Here is a 20431-nt window from a genome sequence, read left to right as displayed (position 1 = left end):
GACTATATTTTTAAAGAAAACAGATATGGATTATAAGGCAGACATATGGAATAGTTTAGGTAGAGAACATTAATGTTTCAGACAAACCAGAAATTGCCACACCAGTAGAATCAAAGGAATGGGCATTATTCAGTGCCATGGAAGGAGAAATTCCAAATACAGCCATGTAATTTATATCTGCTTCTCATCTGACCTTTGAAACTGTTAAATATTTTAGACATTGAGGCTAATCTTCAATGAGGCTCAAATGCATTATTTAGATGAGCAGCTGTTGGCTTCAGCAAAGTCATTTCAAAACCTCTCACTAGAATCAAAGGAAATGTGTTTATCTCACAAAGAGCCATTTTAATCACCACTACCAGAGTTTATTTTTTTTCAAATAAAACTGGAAAAATATGGAACGGTTCAAGAATTTGCATGTCATCCTTGCACAGGGGCCATGCTAATCTTCTCTGTATACTTCCAATTTTAGTATATTACTGCCGAAGCAAGCACCACTACCAGAGTTTATTCACACACCAAAGTATTGTTGAATTATTATCTCAAGGCTTAGCCCTCATGAATTCCTGTCTCAATATTCTAGACAAAATTTAAATGAAATTAGGAAGTGCTATTCTACTGAAGTGTCTCTAAGACACTGGGAAACCAGGCAGCACACATCTCAAACACACAGAGCAGAACAGCACTGCTGGCAAAGAGGTTCATGCCATGTTGGCAGAGAATATGGCCTGGCTTCAGTGTATGAAGGTCCTGGGATGTTAGAGTATGCAGAGTTTATCTGAGCAGGCAGTGGCTATACTTTAGTGGAACCATCATGGCCAAAGGTACCACTCAAAAGTTGAGAGGGCAACTCAAGAGTCCTCCTGAAAAATGTCCTTGGGTCTCCATGAAAATGTTGGAGGGACAACTCTGCAAATATTCCATAGAGATCCAGAGATTTCACAAATACGGACTACATCAACTGGGATTTTCTAGCAGAAAACTTCAAATAACATCTCTGGTGATCCATTAGGAAAGAAAATCATTAGAGTGATGGAAGGCACCTTGAAATTCAAGGGAAAGGCAGAACAGGGCAAGAACCAAAATAGCTCTGAACACCATAGATGGTCCCTTCCCAGACCTTTTGCTTGCATGAATTTGAGTTCTATTTTCAGTATTATTTTCACTTTGTTCATGATTTAAATTCTAGAAGGAGCAACCGATTAGCCTAGCTCCAGTCACATGCTCATTTTTTGACTCATTAAATGCCTTGATTGGCAGACTAGTATTTAATAAGACACTAAATAAACTATTTATTCTATGGGACAAAAACAATTATCCCAAAGGGAAATCAGAGTGTTGACCTAAAATTAGGTGCCTTTTGGAAGAGGAAATAGGTGTTAGAGCCTTCAAGTTTACTTGATTGTTAGTATGCTCACAATAAGTTGGTATTAAACACAAATGAAGAAAGTCACAAAGATGAAAAGATACCAGGCTGAATAAGGCCAAAGTGGCCTGCCTTGAGCAAAGTGTGGGGAATGAGGCTAATGGCATGGAAGGAAAAGGAGGCAGGTCAAAGGGGAGAGAAACTGAATAGTCTTTCAAGTTCCTAAATACAAATGTGACATCCTTGAGGCCAACGACCATATTTTATTTATAATTGTTTCCATAGCTTAGCCCTCCCTAATTATATACTAGGTAAATACTCTGCAAAATTTTGCTGAATTATTAGTGAATAAATAAATAAATGGATAAAAAGATGAATAAATAGATGGATACACTGAAGGTAGATGGACAAGTAATGCTAATTTAGCCAGTAGAAATAAATAAAAGGTACCAGACTAGCTTACCTCTGTTAGAACAAAGATCCAGTAATTAAAGATAAACCATTAGGTTGGCTACAAGGCATATCATGAATTTCTTTCTTTTGTTTTGTTTTGTTTTCTTTTCTTTTCCTTTTCTTTCTTTTCTTTTTTTTTCTTTTGAGACAATGTATGACTCTACCACCCTGAGTAGAGTGCTGTGAAGTCATAGCTCACAGCAACCTCAAACTGCTGAGCTCAAGCTAGCTACTTGCCTCAGCCTCCCAAGTAGCCAGGACTACAGGCACCTGCCACAACACCCATCTAGTTTTTCCGCTTTATTTTTTTAGGAGAGATGGAGTCTCTCTTTTGCTCAGGCTAGTCTAGAACTCCTGAGCTCAAGCAATCTGCCTGCCTTGGCTTCCCATACTTCAGTTTCTAAGGTGTCTTGTAGAATTGTAGAATTCTTCAATTCTCTGCTGTCAAAGAATATAATTGTCAGTCTCACACAACTGATGTTACTACGAAGTCATAAAGTCAATGACATGTTTTTTGGAAATAACCCTCAAATATACCCAAATTTTTGTAATGCTGGTCCTGAGTTGTGTATGGGATGCTGAAGCAGATTTGACGTCCCTCTGTTTCCAGGGTGCTCAGCTATGATGGAGCCGCCCAGCTGGGCAAGGAGCACCCTGGGGAGCCAGGTCCTTCCATCTTGTAGATGTCTGTAGTTGATGCCTAGCCATTTTGTTTGTTGTTCTTCCCCAGTGAGTTTTCTAGATTATAAATAGAATAACTCCATATAAGCATTTAAAGCCAACCTGAACTTTGATAGGATATGGGAGATAACAATTTTATTCAACCATTTCACAGAAAACTTGGTGAAATTGTTATAATTCAGCCAGGATCACTGTTATATTTTAATGGTTCTATTTCTTAAAACACTTCCTATTTCAAAAAGGGAAAAGAGAAAGAATGTAATAATCTAGTCTTGTGTAATCAAAATTTTTGAGGTGATATTACATGATTTTGATCTTAGAGCAAAATTTGTCTTGTAAGAACCCCTTAAAAAACTATGAGCATTTCTGGCTTGGCTTCAGCTTATGCTTTTTACAGTTCAGTAATGTTTTTTTTTTTTTCTTTTTTTTTTTTTAATTGTTAAATCATAGCTGTGTACATTAGTGCAATCAAGGGGTACAATGTGCGGGTTTCATATACAATCTGAAATATTCTCATCAAACTGTTCAACGTAGCCTTCATGCATTTTCTTAGTTACTGTATGTAGGCATTTGTATTCTGCCTTTAGTAAGTTTTGCCTGTACCCATTCTAAGATGCACCATAGATATGGCCCCACCCATTACCCTCCCTCAACCAAAACCTCCCCCCTCCCTTGTTAAGTACCTCCACATTGTTGGGCAAACAACTTCCAGAATTTATCATCTTGCAAAACTGCCACTCTGTGTCTCATTAAACAACCCTTCACTTCCCTCTCCTCCCACCCCCCAGCAAACACCGTTCTACTTTCCATTTCAGGAAGTCTGACAGCTATTGGTGCCTCATCTTAGTTAAATCTCACAGTATTTGTCCTTTTTGATTCTTTTGATTTTGGACTGACTTTGGTTTATCACACAAATTTTCTCCAAGATCCATCTATGTAGTAATGTGTCACAGTTTCCTTCCTTTTAAAGACTGACTATATTGCATATTTTCAAGATAGCTTATGAGGCAGGGAAAACCCAGTGCTTGACTTATCCTTGGTAGGTAACTGGGTCCTTTTAGAAAACAGAAGCCACATCATCCAAGGATGGGACAAGTGGGCTGGGGACGTTGCTGCTTTACATATCAGGAAGTTTAGGCAGCGAGAATTGAAGCCTTGAGCATTAGTCGAGGGGCCAGGCAGGTGGGTGGCCTGCTGCAGGAATACCTGAAAACATTTGCATTTATTTCTTATTTTTTTCCTTGTTTCTTCTTTGGTCTTCCCTCTACATCTGATCTTAGCCAAAAGGCTTAGAAGCAATGGGGTCTTTCCTTCTACAAATACTTACTGAACAACTGTCTGCCAAACACTATGGAGGCGATGGAGATGGACTAGTCAACATATAGTTTTTTAAAAAATCTCTGCTATCGCGGAGTTTACATTTTAATGTAGTGTTCCTTCTTTTCTTCTTTCTTCCTTTCTGGAATCAGATTGCAGAGACAGAATCAAAGTTACTGGTGTAACTGTTATAACCTCATAAAAGCAATTAAAGTGAACCTAAGCTTTAGACCCAGAACAATTAAAAAAATGGCTTCTGTCAGCTCAGTGCTTCCCCCAGATTTTTCCTAAACATCCATCATCACTCATGAAGACATATGTCTCTACAGGGATGAATTAAGAGGCCACCTAGCTGGGGTCCTCAAACTTTTTAAACAGGGGGCCAGTTCACTGTCCCTCAGACTGTTGGAGGGCAGGACTATAGTTTAAAAAAAAACAAACTATGAACAAATTCCTATGCACATTGCACATATCTTATTTTGAAGTAAAAAACAAAACGGGAACAAATACAATTCACACCACCTCATGTGGACCACGGGCTGTAGTTTGAGGACCCTTAAAAGGAATAGGAAAAGGGTCAAGACCATTAGTTCTATTACATCTCCCTTATAGTCCAGGGTGGTAACTCACAGGATGCCCCAGTATTGTGGCTTTAGGGCACCTGTAGTCTCTGGGCTCTCAAGCTGGAAGCTAAAAACAGAGTGAAATGTAGAACCTAATGACAAGTTATTTTAAAATTTAATTGGGGTCTCATTTTATAATTTAAATTGGCTCATGCAGTCCACTGAAAATAAAGTGAATCATTCCAGAAACATTCTATGTTTTTACTTTCTTACTCTTTCTACTGTATCTTAGTTGCATGGGAATCACATTAAGCCTCCCTACATGCAAGTCAACTAAAATCACCCAAGGTCATAACAACATTAAATTGTCATGTGGGTAAGCCTACAATTGTTCACTGCTATAAAGGATGTATTGGAAATTTTAGTGAGGGAGTTGCTAGTCATGTGTATGATTAATCAATTCCATGAGCATTTGGGAGTATAATTACTTATGAGTTACAATATTTATGTTCCCTTTAGGCATCATATTTTCTTATATGAGTAATTTCATAATTCATATATCTATAAAGGCTCAAAGGTACTAAAATGAGTTTATATTTAATTTCATTCCACATATCCATGTCACATTCACTCACAAATGGACAAAGATACAAATGAGAATAATGTGAAAACTGGTTATCAGAACAAAAGGTATTAAATATAATTCCTCAAAAAATGGGTCTTCAAATACTATATAATAATTTTACAAGAATATGCTGTAAGTATATATACATAATTTTACATAAAATATGAAAATATTAACCTTTCATAATAATTTATTATTGCTATTAATTCTAAGATTGAATTATTACTGCTATTAATTTACTAACCTGCTGATTATTTTTATAATACTTTAAACTATATATTACTTTAAGTACTAGGCAGTGTGGATTCATAAAAGAAGCAATTTCTCCCCTTCAAACAAGGAACAAGTAGTATATATGTAAGCAGAATATATACTACACACACGTTATTCATACTACAAGCTTTCTAGGGAAGTAAATTTAAAGAGCATTTAAATTTTATGTTTCACATTATTATTTCCAGTTTGAGGATATCACAAATAGTGATGCTAAGAACATTCTTGTACATGTCTGTTGGTGAACATATTCAAGAGTGTATTTTTTGTCAGGAGCGGTGGCTCACACCTATAATCCCAGCACTTGGGAGGCTGAGGCAGGTGGATTGCTTGAGCTCACAGGTTTGAGACCAGCCTGAGCCAGAGAGTGAGACCTCATCTCTAAAAATAGCTGGGCATTATGGTGGGCGCCTATAGTCCCAGGTACTTGGAAGGCTGAGGCAAGAGAATTGCTTAAGCCCAGGAGTTTGAGGTTGCTATGAACTATGACACCACAGCACTCAACCAGGGTTGACAAAGTGAGACTCTGTCTCAAAAAAAAAAAAAAAAAAGTGTATTTTTTATTATCTTCTCTGACTAGGGCCTATAGTTCAAAGTTGAATAGAAACAGCAATTATATCTCTGCCATGTTCTAAATTTGAAAAGAGATACTTCTAATGTTTTCCCATTGACAATAATGTTTGCTGTATTATTTTGGTACTAAACTTTAATAAGTTATACATTTTTATTTTGCTAAATTTTTATTATCATAGATGGGTACTGGAACAGATCAAAACAGTACGGAGTTTCTTCATAAACTAAATATAGAATTACCATATGATCCAGCAATAGGTCTGGGTGTATATCCAAAGGACTTGATCGCACTGTTGAAGAGATACCTACCTTCCCACGTTCACTGTGGCATCGTTCACAATAGCCAAGTTACACAATCAACCCAAGTGTCCATCGACAGATGATGGATGAAGAAAATGTGGTGTGTATACACAGCAGAATCCTATTTAGACACACAAAAAGAAAATTCTGTCCTTTGCAGCAGCATGCATGAACCTGTAGAGTGTTGTTAAGGGAAATAAGCCAGTCTTAGAACTACAAAAACCATAACACAGAATTCTAGAATTCATGGAATCTAAAACACCCAGAGTCGTGGAAGCAGAGAGTAGAATGGTGGTTACTAGATGCCAGGAGTGGCTAATGGGAGATAGTGGCCAAGGGTTAGAAAGTTGCAATTAGAAAGAAAGAATATTTAAAATGATGGATATCTTAATTAGTTTGATTCAGTCATTCCATGCTGTATACATACAACATCACTGTGTATCCAGTAATTATATATGATTATAATATGTCAAAAAATAAAACTTGAAAAATCCAATAACACCTTTGGTTTGGGGTTTTGCATCTACGTCTATGAATGAGACTGGCCTATGTGCTCCTTTCTCCTGTGCTTCTTGTCTAGTTTTGCTAGTAAAAGTTACTCTGACTTCACGGGATGAGTTAGATAGTTGATCTTTTTTCAGTTCTCTGGAAAGTTATTTAAGGTTGACTGATCTACCTTGAATGTTCGGTAGGATATATTATAGCAGATACTGTGTCTGTGGTTTCCTTTGCAAAATGATGTTTTCTCAGTCAGCTTATGCCCCCAGGACCAAATGCCATGGACTGTGTGACTTGCCCAACAGAAATTTATTTCCTTGCTGCTCTGGAAGCTAGAAATCCAAGATCAAGAAGGCAGCAAGGTTAGTTTCTGGTAGGATTCCTTCCTGGCTTGTAGACACCTTTCCACGGTATCTTTGCATGACAGGGACAGAGAGCAAATTCTCTGGTGTCTTTTCTTATAGGGAACATCCCATTGTGAAAGCCCCACGCTCATCTACCCTAATTGTCTCTCAAGGGCTCCATCTCCTAATACCATCACATTGCGGAGGAGGACTTCGTCAGCATAGGAATTTTGAGCCAAGTATAGTGGCTCACACCTGTAATCCTAGCACTCTGGGAAGCCAAGGTGGGAGGATTGCTAGAACTGAGAACTGGCCTGAGCAAAAGTGAGACCCCATCTCTATTAAAAATAGAAAAAATTAGATGGGTGTTGTGGTGGGTGCCTGTAATCCCAACTACTCAGGAGGCTGAGGCAGGAGGATCGCTTGAGCCCAAGAGTTTGAGGTTGAGGTTGCTGTGACCTAGGCTGATGCCACAGCATTCTAGCCTGGACAATAGAGTGAGACTCTGTCTCAAAAACAAACAAACAAACAAAACCCCCAAACAAACAAAAAAAGAGTTTTGAGGAGGCACGTTCAGTCCATAACAACGTTAAACAACTTTTTAAATGTCTTTAATAATTGTAAGGTTATTTACTCTTTCTATTCCTACTTGGGTGTATTTTGATAAGTTATATTTTATATTTTTCTAGAAATTTGTTCATTGTGTCTATTATTTCAAATTTATTGGTATTTAAGATGCTCTCCTTATTTTCTTATCATATTTTTAATCTCTTCTCCACATGCGATCAATTTCCCATTTTCATGCTTACTATTTTATATGTGCCTTTGCACCCTCTTTCTGCTTTCCTGCATGGGTTTTGCCAGAGTATACATGTATTTTTTCAATTCCATTAATATTTTCAAATAGCTAGGAGAGGTTAGATTTGCTCTATTATTTGCTTACTTTCCACTTGATTGTCTTCTGCTATTGCCTTTATTTTTTCTAATATAGTTTGTTCTAAAAATATTTTTCAAATAATATGAATAAATAATAAGATTTTGGGCTTGGTGCCAGTAACTCAGTGGCTGGGGCATCAGCCACATACACTGGAGCTGGCAGGTTTGAGTCCAGCCCGGACCTGCCAACCAACAATGACAACTATGACCAAAAAATAGCCAGGCGTTGGGGCAGGTGCCCATAGTCTCAGCTACTTGGGAGGCTGAGGCAAGAGAATCGCTTAAGTCCAAGAGTTTGAGGTTGCTGTGAGATGACATAGTGAGTCTCTGTCTCAATAATAGTAATAATAATAATAATAATAATGATGATAATAATAATATTTGGTGGGAACAGATATTATGACGTAAACTTTTCTACCATTTTTGTTTCCTTACTTTCACTATAAAATTTAAAAGTGAGTAAAAAGATAATGAATCTCTTCTGGGTATATCCCCACACCTGTGGTGAATTCATTGCCTCTTGGCTCCAAAACCAGTGTTCATTGCCCTGTTGGAGCTGGAGCTACCAGGTAATCCTCCTTTGCTTGGCAAAGAGCACTGGAAATCCTGCAGGAGTAAGGGGCTCTTATGGGGTTCACCTACTTTTCCTTTGCCTCATGGTGCGAGGCCAGCCTGTGGGACACCCACTGGAACTCACCCTCACTAGTTTCAGCAACATCCTATGTGCTAAATTCTCCACACTTGATGGGGGTTAACTCCCCAGTGAGTCCTACAAGTACGTCAACCCACTTCCCAGAGAATTTTTCCTCCCTCTAGAATTTTTTTTTTTTTGAGACAGAGTCTCACTCTGTTACCCCAGGTTAGAGTGCTGTGGTGTCATAGTTCGTAGCAACCTCAAACTCTTGGGCTCAAGTGATCCTCTTGCCTCAGCTAACTAGTAGGGAGTGGCTAGGACCATATGCACCTGCTACAATGCTAGGCTAGTTTTTCTATTTTTAGTAGAGACAGGGTCTTGCTTTGCTCAGGCTGGTCTCCAACTTCTGAGCTCAAGGGATCCACCCACCTCAGCCTCCCAGGGTGCTGGGATTACAAGCATGAGCCACTGTGCCTGGCCTCCCTCTAGACTTTTAATAACTTTCATAGTCACTCCAGCAGTGGGTTTTCTGCCCACTTGCACCCAGGTAGGAGGATTTTAGCCTCCCAGTCCAGTCCTGTTCTCCTGCCTCCCAGCTTACACCTGCCAATTACGGAGCAGCTCAGGCCTGAGGCAACTCAGCTGACTTCAGCATCTGATGTGCTTCTACCACATCCTCTCCACAAAGATTCGAATCCCAGTGGAAATTATGAACTACATATATTGCAGCAACATAGATGAATAAAAGTAATGCTGAGTGAAAGAAGACAGGCGCAAAGAGCATATACTATGAACTTCTGTTTATGTCAAGTTTAAAATCAGGCAAAACTAATCTACGTTACTAGAAATTACATAGTGGTTACCCTTGGGGGTGGTTATTACTTGAAATGAGAAATTGGGAACGGGTAATGTCCCATTTCTTGATCTAGATGCCACTATTTGTATCTGTTCCATCTGATAACTTGTGGGGTGGTCTTATGATATGTATGTTTGCATCTGTTCCATCTGAGACCACCCATGGGGTGGTACACTTATGTGTGTTCGCATCTGTTCCATCTGGGAACACCCATGGGGTGGTACACTTATGATATGTGTGTTCGCATCTGTTCCATCTGGGAACACCCATGGGGTGGTACACTTATGATATGTGTGTTCGCATCTGTTCCACCTGAGACCACCCATGGGGTGGTACACTTATGATATGTGTGTTCGCATCTGTTCCACCTGAGACCGCCCATGGGGTGGTACACTTATGATATGTGTGTTCGCATCTGTTCCACCTGAGACCGCCCATGGGGTGGTACACTTATGATATGTGTGTTCGCATCTGTTCCACCTGGGAACACCCATGGGGTGGTACACTTATGATATGTGTGTTCGCATCTGTTCCACCTGGGAACACCCATGGGGTGGTACACTTATGATATGTGTGTTTGCATCTGTTCCACCTGAGACCACCCATGGGGTGGTACACTTATGATATGTGTGTTCGCATCTGTTCCACCTGGGAACACCCATGGGGTGGTACACTTATGATATGTGTGTTCGCATCTGTTCCACCTGGGAACACCCATGGGGTGGTACACTTATGATATGTGTGTTCGCATCTGTTCCATCTGGGAACACCCATGGGGTGGTACACTTATGATATGTGTGTTTGCATCTGTTCCATCTGGGAACACCCATGGGGTGGTACACTTATGATATGTGTGTTCGCATCTGTTCCACCTGAGACCACCCATGGGGTGGTACACTTATGATATGTGTGTTCGCATCTGTTCCACCTGGGAACACCCATGGGGTGGTACACTTACGATATGTGTGTTCGCATCTGTTCCACCTGGGAACACCCATGGGGTGGTACACTCATGATATGTGTGTTCGCATCTGTTCCATCTGAGAACACCCACGGGGTGGTACACTTATGATATGTGTGTTCGCATCTGTTCCATCTGAGAACACCCACGGGGTGGTACACTTATGATATGTGTGTTCGCATCTGTTCCATCTGAGAACACCCACGGGGTGGTACATTAATGATATGTGTGTTCGCATCTGTTCCATCTGGTAACACCCACGGGGTGGTACACTTATGATATGTGTGTTCGCATCTGTTCCATCTGAGAACACCCACGGGGTGGTACACTTATGATATGTGTGTTCGCATCTGTTCCATCTGAGAACACCCACGGGGTGGTACACTTATGATATGTGTGTTCGCATCTGTTCCATCTGAGAACACCCACGGGGTGGTACACTTAATGATATGTGTGTTCGCATCTGTTCCATCTGGTAACACCCACGGGGTGGTACACTTATGATATGTGTGTTCGCATCTGTTCCATCTGAGAACACCCACGGGGTGGTACACTTATGATATGTGTGTTCGCATCTGTTCCATCTGAGAACACCCATGGGGTGGTACACTTATGATATGTATGCTTCTCTATGTTCTACTTCAGTGTAGAGGGAAACAAAGGTAGTCTTCTTCCTCTGTCTGTCCTTTAAATGTTGGTGTTTCCCAGAGTCATATCACCAAACTTCTTTTCCTTCAGCTAGATTTTCCTATAATATCTCTTAGCTTTTTATCACATTACTCTTTCCTATGGGTTCATAGCTTTTCATTGCATTAACTCTTTCCCATGAGTCTGAAATGTGTATCTCTAGTTCAGTTATCTCTCCTGAGCTATCAAGTAGCTCCAAACTGATACCCTGTATACCTCAATTTCAACCTTTCACCACTTGAATCCATTATCTTTCCTCTCATACCTTCCTTCTCATCCTGTGTTTCTTATAGGCACCACCAATCTGACTCTCTCACCACAGCTAGAAATATGGACTTTATATAGCCTAACAGACAAAGACAGGGCTCTGGAATTATCTTGTCTGTTCCACCTGATGTGTTCTTAGGCTTATTAGTTAACCTCTATATGCCTCTATTTTCTCTTCTATTAATGTGGGTTCGTAATAGCTTTCACTCCAGGATTTTAACAATGATATATATACAGTATGAGCAAAGCGTGAGCAGTGTGCCTTGCACGTGGTAATTATTTGAGACATGCTATTTATATTATTAAAAAATTGTACCTATATCCTTCCCCCTTCACATTCTGTTAATCTTCAAATTATATCAATTTGATGTAATGCTGTTTTAATATCTCTAGAAAATCTTTTATCTGTTTCCACTGTCATTGCCTTTGTCAGGTTCATCTTATCTTGTCTCTATTTTCATAATAGCTTCTCAATAGAAGTATAACATTGCACCCACACATTTTCAAAACTATCTATACTTCTTTCCAGGTCATATATTTTAAAATATTAAAAGATACCAATATTAAGATATTAATATCTTACTACCATCAAAGAACCCCAGCAAACTATGGACCCTGTCCATCGAAATTATAACTACTATCCTAGGTGGTGGTACATGGGCCCATATGCAATAAGTGTGCAAGCGTGCAAAAGTTATTTACCCATTGCTTCCTCCTCTGAGATTATAGCCATTTCAATACCAAATGTCATGGAATCTACAACAAATTATATCATATCTTCAGAATATTTAAGGATTCCTTTTTTCCCCTATTATTCTTTTTAAATTTCTTTTTTACTTATAATTCTTATGGGTACACAATAGTCGTAAATCTTTATAGAGTACATGTGATCTTTTGATACAGGCATACAATGTGAATTAATCAAATCATGGTAATTGGAGGATCCATCACCTTCACGAGCAAAAGTGATTGTTAGTAAGCTGAGTTCTCACCGCTGGCAATAGAATGATTCATATGTCAAGTAGCCCTGGCCTAGTGGCTCTTTCCCCTTGTAGTTGTTTGTGCCAACACACCAGTAAACTAATGACCACAGGTCATCACACTAATCCTTTTAGTGTCTGATCTTTACAATGTGGAATTCTCCTAAAGATTGTTTTTGAGCCGACATTTTGTTATGTATCCTGGAGTAATAAACAAGCACTATCATCATATTTTCTTGTCTTTTCTGTTTTGTTCCATGACTGTCTGGAGTACCAGAGCCTCTGATTTATTAAGCTGATGAAATCTCAGTTTCTTTAGCACTTTAAGGGTGGTAAGCCCAATTGTTAGGACTCTGTGTCTTATTCATATCAATATCTTGTGGTACTTCCTGTTTCATCTTTCCTTCTCTTTTGGAAGTCTTCTTTTCCATGAAACCTCCTGCCACACTGTGTTGTTGGGAGCTAAGCCTAGGAGCTAAGTCTCTGTTCTGGGACATACACCTGGGCTTACAGGATGAGGATGACAATCGGATAAAGTGAAACAATGATTTTTTGTTAGTTTGTTTTGTTCTTAAGAAATTGACAAAGCCGTTCTAAAATGAATACAGAAGGCAAAAGACCTAGAATAACCAAAACATTATTGAAGAAGAAGACAATGTTAAAAAAAAAAAAAAAAGAAAAAAGAAAAAGAAGACAATGGTAGAAGACCTGTGCTACATTATTTTAAGACTTACGGTAATAGTCATCAAAGCGTTGTGGCACTGAGATTAGGATAGATGTTAGATCAGTGGAAGAGAACACATTCATACATAGACCCACACATACACTGCCTATTTTATTAAAATTTTTAATCAAGAAGTCAAGTAAATTAAATGAGAGAAAGAAAAACCTTTTTAATAAATGATATTAAAACAATCGGATATTTGTATAGGGGAAAAAGTCTCAACTGCTACTTAAGTTCATGTATAAATATTATTTGAGATCATAGATTTATAAATACATATGTATAAAACTTTTAGATGAAAGATCACCCCCAACTTTGGAATAGGTAAAGATTTCTTAGAAAGGATACGTAGAAGACTGATTTTTCGACCAGACGTCTCTCCTTCAAGCTGACCATTAACCTTACAAGTAAAACCATGATTTGCTGCATATTTATTCCCAGTAATGTCAGTGTAGAATTCAGATGTTATTGACTGCACTTATGACTTAATTTTAGCCAAAAGACTTTGGACAACAATGTGCTTTTTTAAAAATTACAGAATTTTTTTATAGAGGACCTTTCCCTCTTTAATAAACCAAAATTCCCAGTAGCCTTATAAGAGTAGGCAAATTCTCATACATTTGTTTTAACTACCTGACTCTTGAAGTCACAAAATTTGACATCCTCAGGGTTTTAGGTCTGGATTTTCTCACCACTTGTGTAGATTTGACTGATTGATGGTTTCCTTCAGGCAATGGTGGGTGAGTAAGGGAACTATTGTACTGGAAAGAATGAATCTGGCTCTGTACAGGGTAAGATTGAAAGGATTTTAAAGCAGAGTTCCCCCAACAGAAGAAGGGGCAGGGGAAACTCTGGAGCCCTCTTCAGATCAGGGAAACCTGAGAAAGCTTGTTGGTCCTCTTGTGTGTGAGAAGCTAGCCATTCCACTTAAACTCTGAGACTGCTCAGAAGGGAGAAGGAAGGGTGAGAGAGCCAGTGACCTCCACAATCCTCCCCTGCCATGCTGAGCTGGCCCCACTCCACCACTGCGTGGAGGTGGAGACTAGAAGTACAGTTGTAGCATATAGACTGTCCTCACCCCAAGTCGACAGACAGGGGAAATAGTGTATGTGATTTTACATTCTTGAGTGGCCTCAGGGAGTAGTTGAGACAAGCATGGAGACTCGCAGGGACTGTGAGAATTCAATTCCTGCCATCATTTCCCTAAATCCTTTCAAATTTCTAATCTTTCCTCTTATTGGACCACAAATTTTTTTTTGAGGACTATCATTAAAACCGGGATAAACAAACAAACAGTTTGAACAGTATCAGCATCAATAGAAGTGTAGATATTGATTTATAGGGTAAAATTCCTATTTAACGTTGTACCTGGAATAGGGAATTTAGAATTCAGCTGGGCTTCAATTCACTGTATTACTGATGAGAAGGCTGGCTTTTGATAAAGTAGAACATATTTTAAAAGTAGGTTTAAAGTCCTATTTATCATACACTTCCTACAACATTTCTTTATTTTAATTTTGGTGCTAGTCATAATTTATGAACTGCAATGAGTGCATTAAAATGAGATGGAGCAGGATGAACTCATGTTAAATAACCCAAATTTCAAAACGCTTTTCTCTGCTCTAAATCATGGTTAGAATTTGCAATTGGATTCCTTTTTATCTGAGCTGAATTACAAATTTCACACATGAACTCACTGATAATTCTTTTCTGCAAATCCTATTCTGTGATTTCCTGTGCAAGCTTTTCTGGCATAATAAGTGAAAAATAGCTAAAAACTCTAAGCATGGGATTGAGATCCTTTGTGTGATTTTAGCTAAGTTTCAGGAAAAAGGTAAGTGCCAAGAGTCAATATTCGCTGAGCTTTAGTGACCCTGGAGACAGGAAGAGCTATTTCTGGCCCTGGGTTGATCTACAGGTCGGACTGGAAGCAACAGATCTTTGTTGTTTGGTGCTTGAGCAGAGATGAACTGTTGACCAAGTCGGAGGCAGGCTCTCAAGGCCATTCAGCCCCCTTCAGAGCAGAGGTGTGGGCCCTCTGCTGGCAAATGGACAGAGGAAGGAAAGGTCATTGCCCAAGAGAGACCAGTACAAACTTTGACTCGGGAAGCTGAGGGGTTGCAGAACAGCCCTAGGGAAGAAGCTCAGATGCAAACAGGCCCCTGCTTTATTACCCTGAGTATTTGATTCCTGGAAAGGTGAACCTTGCTTCTCAGACTGCCAGGGGCTGTCAATATGCAGGGCAGTTCCTGAATCCTCATTTCAGTGTTCTGTGGCTGAAATCTTTCTTGTGCATTACTGATGATGTCCTTATGACCCATTGCTTCAGGAGGAAATGGGCCTATGCTCTGTCTTGTGGCATCTCACACCCTGAAACAGGCAGTAATAAAGTAGGCAGGAAGACTGCTTTAACCCATAACTTGTGGGCCCAAATTTTGTGTGGGTGCTCTCATGTGAAATTCCCCAGGTTCTGTGACAGACTCTGGCTCCCAGTTCTATTCCGATGCCTCATTTTTACAGTCACAGGCAAAAGCTTCACTCCCCAAACCACGAAGAAGTTCCGGGTCCCCATGAGAATGCATCGTAACACCAGCAGTTACAGAAACAAGGAATCTAAACATTCATGTTCACGCCCCACAGCCACCCAGTTAGAGGGGTGGCCTGCTCCCAGTACTGGGAAGACCTGTCCCTTTGGAGTCATGTTTTTCTTCTCATAATATGAACTTCAAAGAAGAGTCACTAATTAGTAACTTTGTTTATCACAAATGTACATTGACCAATGATAGCAATTGCTAGTTTATTCAAGTTAATGCGGGGTGGAAGATGTTGATCACTTGCCTAAACATTGTCCATTGAGAAACAGCCTTTCCTATTTAGCCTGGGACACAGAACAAGTGCGATAGTTCTGCTTTATTGTTTGTTCCAATGCAGCTTTTACCATTGATACTTACTTATTAGTTCCCCGAAGGAAGTATGAACCTTGGCAACTTGAACTTACCTTTTTTACCTACAGCCTCTCTGAATTAATATAATCCATATACTATTAACTTCAATACAAATTAGTCCCATTAATATTTAGTTTCCAAACATTTTTCCAATTATAAACAGATCATGTCCCACAATTTAATAAATAGCATTCAACTTGGAAAATAAAATGCTCTCTCTTATTTTTAAAAATCATCATGTAGTTTCATCAGGATGATTTAAAATATGATTAACAACTTCCATAGGGAATCCAACTTCTGCTATCACCTTTTATGTGTTTACAATTTTGTCTTTACTTTTCAAGTACATTCTCAGGGCAGCACCCCTCTAAGGAGCTTCTAAGCAAAATCTGAGACCTTAAAATGGGAATTTTTTTCCACTTCTGTTCCATCAGTCTTAAATTTCAGATTTACCCTTCTTTGGTAAATTTCAGATTTACCTTTCTGTGTAAGTTCTCTTTGTTAACATATGCCTGTTGTTCCAAACCTTTATTTCATTAATCTCTACCCAGGTTTTATAAGCATATGGTTAAAATTCTATTATGTATATAAGTTATCAAGGTAAGGGGAAAATGTATTTGGAGAACAAATAATAATAATGGCATACTTATTTCCTTATAGGTCAATTATAAAGTTACATGCAGTGGCTACTTCTAGCTCAAAGATTCTTATGTTTTTGTATAAAATGTAAATTAGGAAGTGTTCCTTAACAAATGTTGCATGTACATATATAAAGTCCAACGGGAAAGAAAATCTAAGAGGCAAAAGGAAATCCCGAGAGTCCCAGCTGCATTTTGTGTCACAGGAACAAATGAAGTTAACATGTGGGTGGGGCACGAACTGGAGCAAGGAGCAATGAGCACGGACCTCTGCAGAGAAGAGAGCAGCAAAGGGGAGAGAAGCAGAGTTAGGAAACAAGGGCGGGTTTTCAAGGCCAAGGGAAGAAAGAGCACGATTCTGTGGGGGAAAATGAGAAAACTTTAAGTTTGAAAGGAGAAGCATCTTGCTAGAGATTTGCAATTACATAAGGCAAAAGAGAAGGGCCAAGGAAACGTTTTCTCTCTCATTGTCAGGGGGGAAGCTGTTAGCAGAGGATTGTGAAAGGGCTGATGCTTTGAATGTGCCCCTTTCCTCTTTCTCCTTTCAAAGAATTGCAGCTGCTATCAGTTAATCAGAGAGGGTGCCATCTGAGTGTGGAACACCAAACAAGACCAGGCAAATAAGTGATTGGAGTGTATTTTTTCTAAAATCTAGATCTACTAAAATTTGCAGCTTTAAAGGTTCTTAGGAATTCATAGATATGATTATAGAACTCTCACCCTCTGTCTTTGAGATGTCCTGTAGGGTTGAGTTTCTGTTTCTGAAGTCCAGAAGCAAAGGGTGTGTGTGTGTGTTAGTATTAATATAGAATATAGCAGTATTCATGTATGTAGTAACATATATTGTGTTATTTTTTACAAAAAAATTTCTAGAAGAAAAGGTGTAAATTTAATTACTAAAATGGGTGGATTTACTTTAATTCTTACACAGATATAGGAGAACTAATACTTGGAATATTAGTTTCATCCCAGAACTTGTAACTATAAACAGTTAAAATGTCTAGAAACATTTTAAGAGTTAGTTTATCACATTAATAACTGACTACCAAGGAGAATTTGGTGTCCACCAAAGAATGTCATCCTCCACTGCCAAATTCCACAAACTGGTAGGCATTCCAAGGCAGCTGGCATAGAATGCAACATGCATTCATTCCTGAGTGAAATAGGCACACAGCCAGAACTCATAAGCAGAGCCATCTAGGGAAGATGAATGATTTCTCTTATATTTCTTTTATTATCTTCTCCCATCGCTTTTCCCCATTCTCTTTTTCTGAAGCCTGTTTATCATATGTAAGACTTTGTTGATTATCTTTGACTCATTTTTTTATAGTTTTGGCTGGGGCTGGGCTCAAACCCGCCACCCCCAGTATATGGGGCGAGCGCCCTACTCCTTGAGCCACAGGTGCTGCCCGACTCATTTTTTATATCTAATAATTTAGGCAATTAGCTTCATTTTGACATACTCTTCTATTAAATTTCATTTTAATTTATGCAGTTTTACAAGTCAGCAACCTTTTTCTTCTTGGTTCCTGCATGAGGATCTTGATTTATATGTGCAATATTTTCTTCATTATCTCTTTTGTTCTCTGCATCTCTTTCTGATCCATACTTAATTTTTTGCAAACTCTATACTTTTTTCTTCAAGTTTTCCTTTAAAAACCAGGAATTCAGATTGCTTACTCATGTTTTGCATTTATAATAGCACCTTCCACTATTAACTTTGGACAGAGTATTAAAGAAACAAAGGGAAGGAAACCAAGGAAGAAGTAGCCAGAAATATGACCTTGATTTCTAGTTGTGGATGATGTCATGGGAAGACTGGTTCCTTTTCAAGCTGAGCAGGTAGAGAGCAAGAAACTGTGACTCAGAGTGATCCCAAATGGAAGAAGGCTAACTTTGGGTTTTAACCCCCACAGTTGCCGTCCTAGTTCTCCCAAGGCAGTTTTGTTGCCATTTCCTTAGAGCAGTGGTTCTCAACCTTCCTAATGCCGCCTAATGCCGTGACCCTTTAATACAGTTCATCATGACCCCCAACCATAAAATTATTTTTGTTGCTACTTAATAACTGTAATTTTGCTACTGTTATGAATAATAATGTAAATATCTGATATACAGGGTGTATTTTCATTGTTACAAAGGGCAACCTACAGGTTGAAAACCACTGCCTTAGAGTGTATCTCTAATTACTATTGCTCTGGGCATCCAGGAATTTCAGAATTCTCTAGCAAGAGTGAGGATCAACAATCTTGTACATAAGCCTTTAATTTATGCCCCTGTATTTGGGCTCTTCCATAATCTTGCCCTCGGCTCTGGTGTTCCCAAATTCCTGACAAATATTACTCTTGAGTAATCAGGAAATATCAATCAGAATTGGCAGGAATTCTTAGGAATTTCCAAAATTATAAGTTGTTTTATATTTTTCATAACACTTTATGTACATGTTTGAAAATAATAACAACGATGTAGATTTTTCTGTGATAGGACCAAGCTGAGAATTTCAGAGATTTTCTGTAAACAAGCAACATAATTTCCACTTATTGTATATTGATATATTGTGATGAGATATCTTTCAGTAACATGTGAGAATGATTTCTTCCCGATACAGACATTTGTAGTAGAAAACGTTGAGGGAAGGGAACGCCACATGTTGGGGTTTCCTGTCCTTGCTTTTGACTTGACATCAGTGGTGTCATCGGCTGAACTGAGTTGGCCTAAATTTCCTATGTGGACACCCTTAAACCTCAGAAAGTGACCACAGAAGGTCACCGTGTTGGGAGATAAAGTCTTTAAAGAAGAATGGGCCTCATCCCAATGACTAACCTCCTTGTAAAAGGAAATGTGGACGTAGATACACAGACAGTCCATGTGAAGATACGGGCCTGGGAGATAGGCCTTGCAAGAAACCAGCCCTGCTCGCGCCCTGACTGCAGACTCAAGCTTTCAGAGTCATGAGAAAGTAATTCTCTGCTGACTAAGTCCCCTGTCAGTGGTACTTTTTCATGACAAGCCTACCAGTCAATAGCAGAGGATTCCTCCAAACAAGTAGCATTTCTGGGTTGACTGTTAAGTTTTACTACTTGCATTCCTGAGATGTCAATGATTTTTCTTGGGATTCAACATTTGTTACAGTCTATAAATTCCTCCCCCCAAAGAAATGCCAGGAAGTAATACCCTCCAAGAAAGAATAATCACATGTACTTGTCAAATCTGAGCTTCCCTGTAGGAGAGTTTATTTGCTGCCGACTGTCCACGTTAGTTCCCACTGCCCATCTCCTCCCCAAAGTGTGTTGCAATTTCTCGACCACCAATGCCTTCCGTTTCCTCATTTGTGCTACATAGCATAAGATTTCCTTATTCTTCCCATTAAATTTATAATATTTGAGGAGAAAGGGAGACAGTCACGGTCTCAGTCTGCCATCTTGGACCTGAAAAAATTGGGGAATAATGTAATTTTTCTCTTCTTGGTAGGTTTTGTGTATATCTACTGAAGTCTCAGGAAGAGAAAAAATATTCTGGTCAGGTCTGTAAGGAATAATTTCAAACATAATTTTGGAGTGTATTAATCTTAGTCTCACTTCAAACTCAGGTGGGCAAGAATATGTCTTCTTTTATAACTGAAATTGTATCTCAACCCCTTATATTAGCAAAAAATAATAATTTAAGTAAATTTGTAATCACCTTAGTCAATTCAGGGTTAGCCTAGTGAATTCCAGTTTTGATACTTCTTTTCTCGCTGGGATTACAGTTAAGTCCTAAGGAACATTGTATTTCAGTGGTTTGCTGTGTCAACCTGGTGTAAAGGAATGAATG

General features: G+C 39.0%; 1 non-coding gene across 1 annotated transcript; it reads right to left on the bottom strand.

The window, feature by feature from the left end:
- Nucleotides 1-389: 389 nt before the first annotated feature.
- Nucleotides 390-494, bottom strand: LOC128586909 (U6 spliceosomal RNA). The gene has a single exon (XR_008380366.1). It is a non-coding gene; the product is annotated as a U6 spliceosomal RNA (small nuclear RNA).
- Between the last annotated feature and the right edge of the window lie 19937 nt (nt 495-20431).

This window comes from Nycticebus coucang, chromosome 5 (genome assembly GCF_027406575.1).
Source record: "Nycticebus coucang isolate mNycCou1 chromosome 5, mNycCou1.pri, whole genome shotgun sequence".
Taxonomy (NCBI): Eukaryota; Metazoa; Chordata; class Mammalia; order Primates; family Lorisidae; genus Nycticebus; species Nycticebus coucang.
This window is presented reverse-complemented; position numbering and strand designations above follow the sequence as displayed.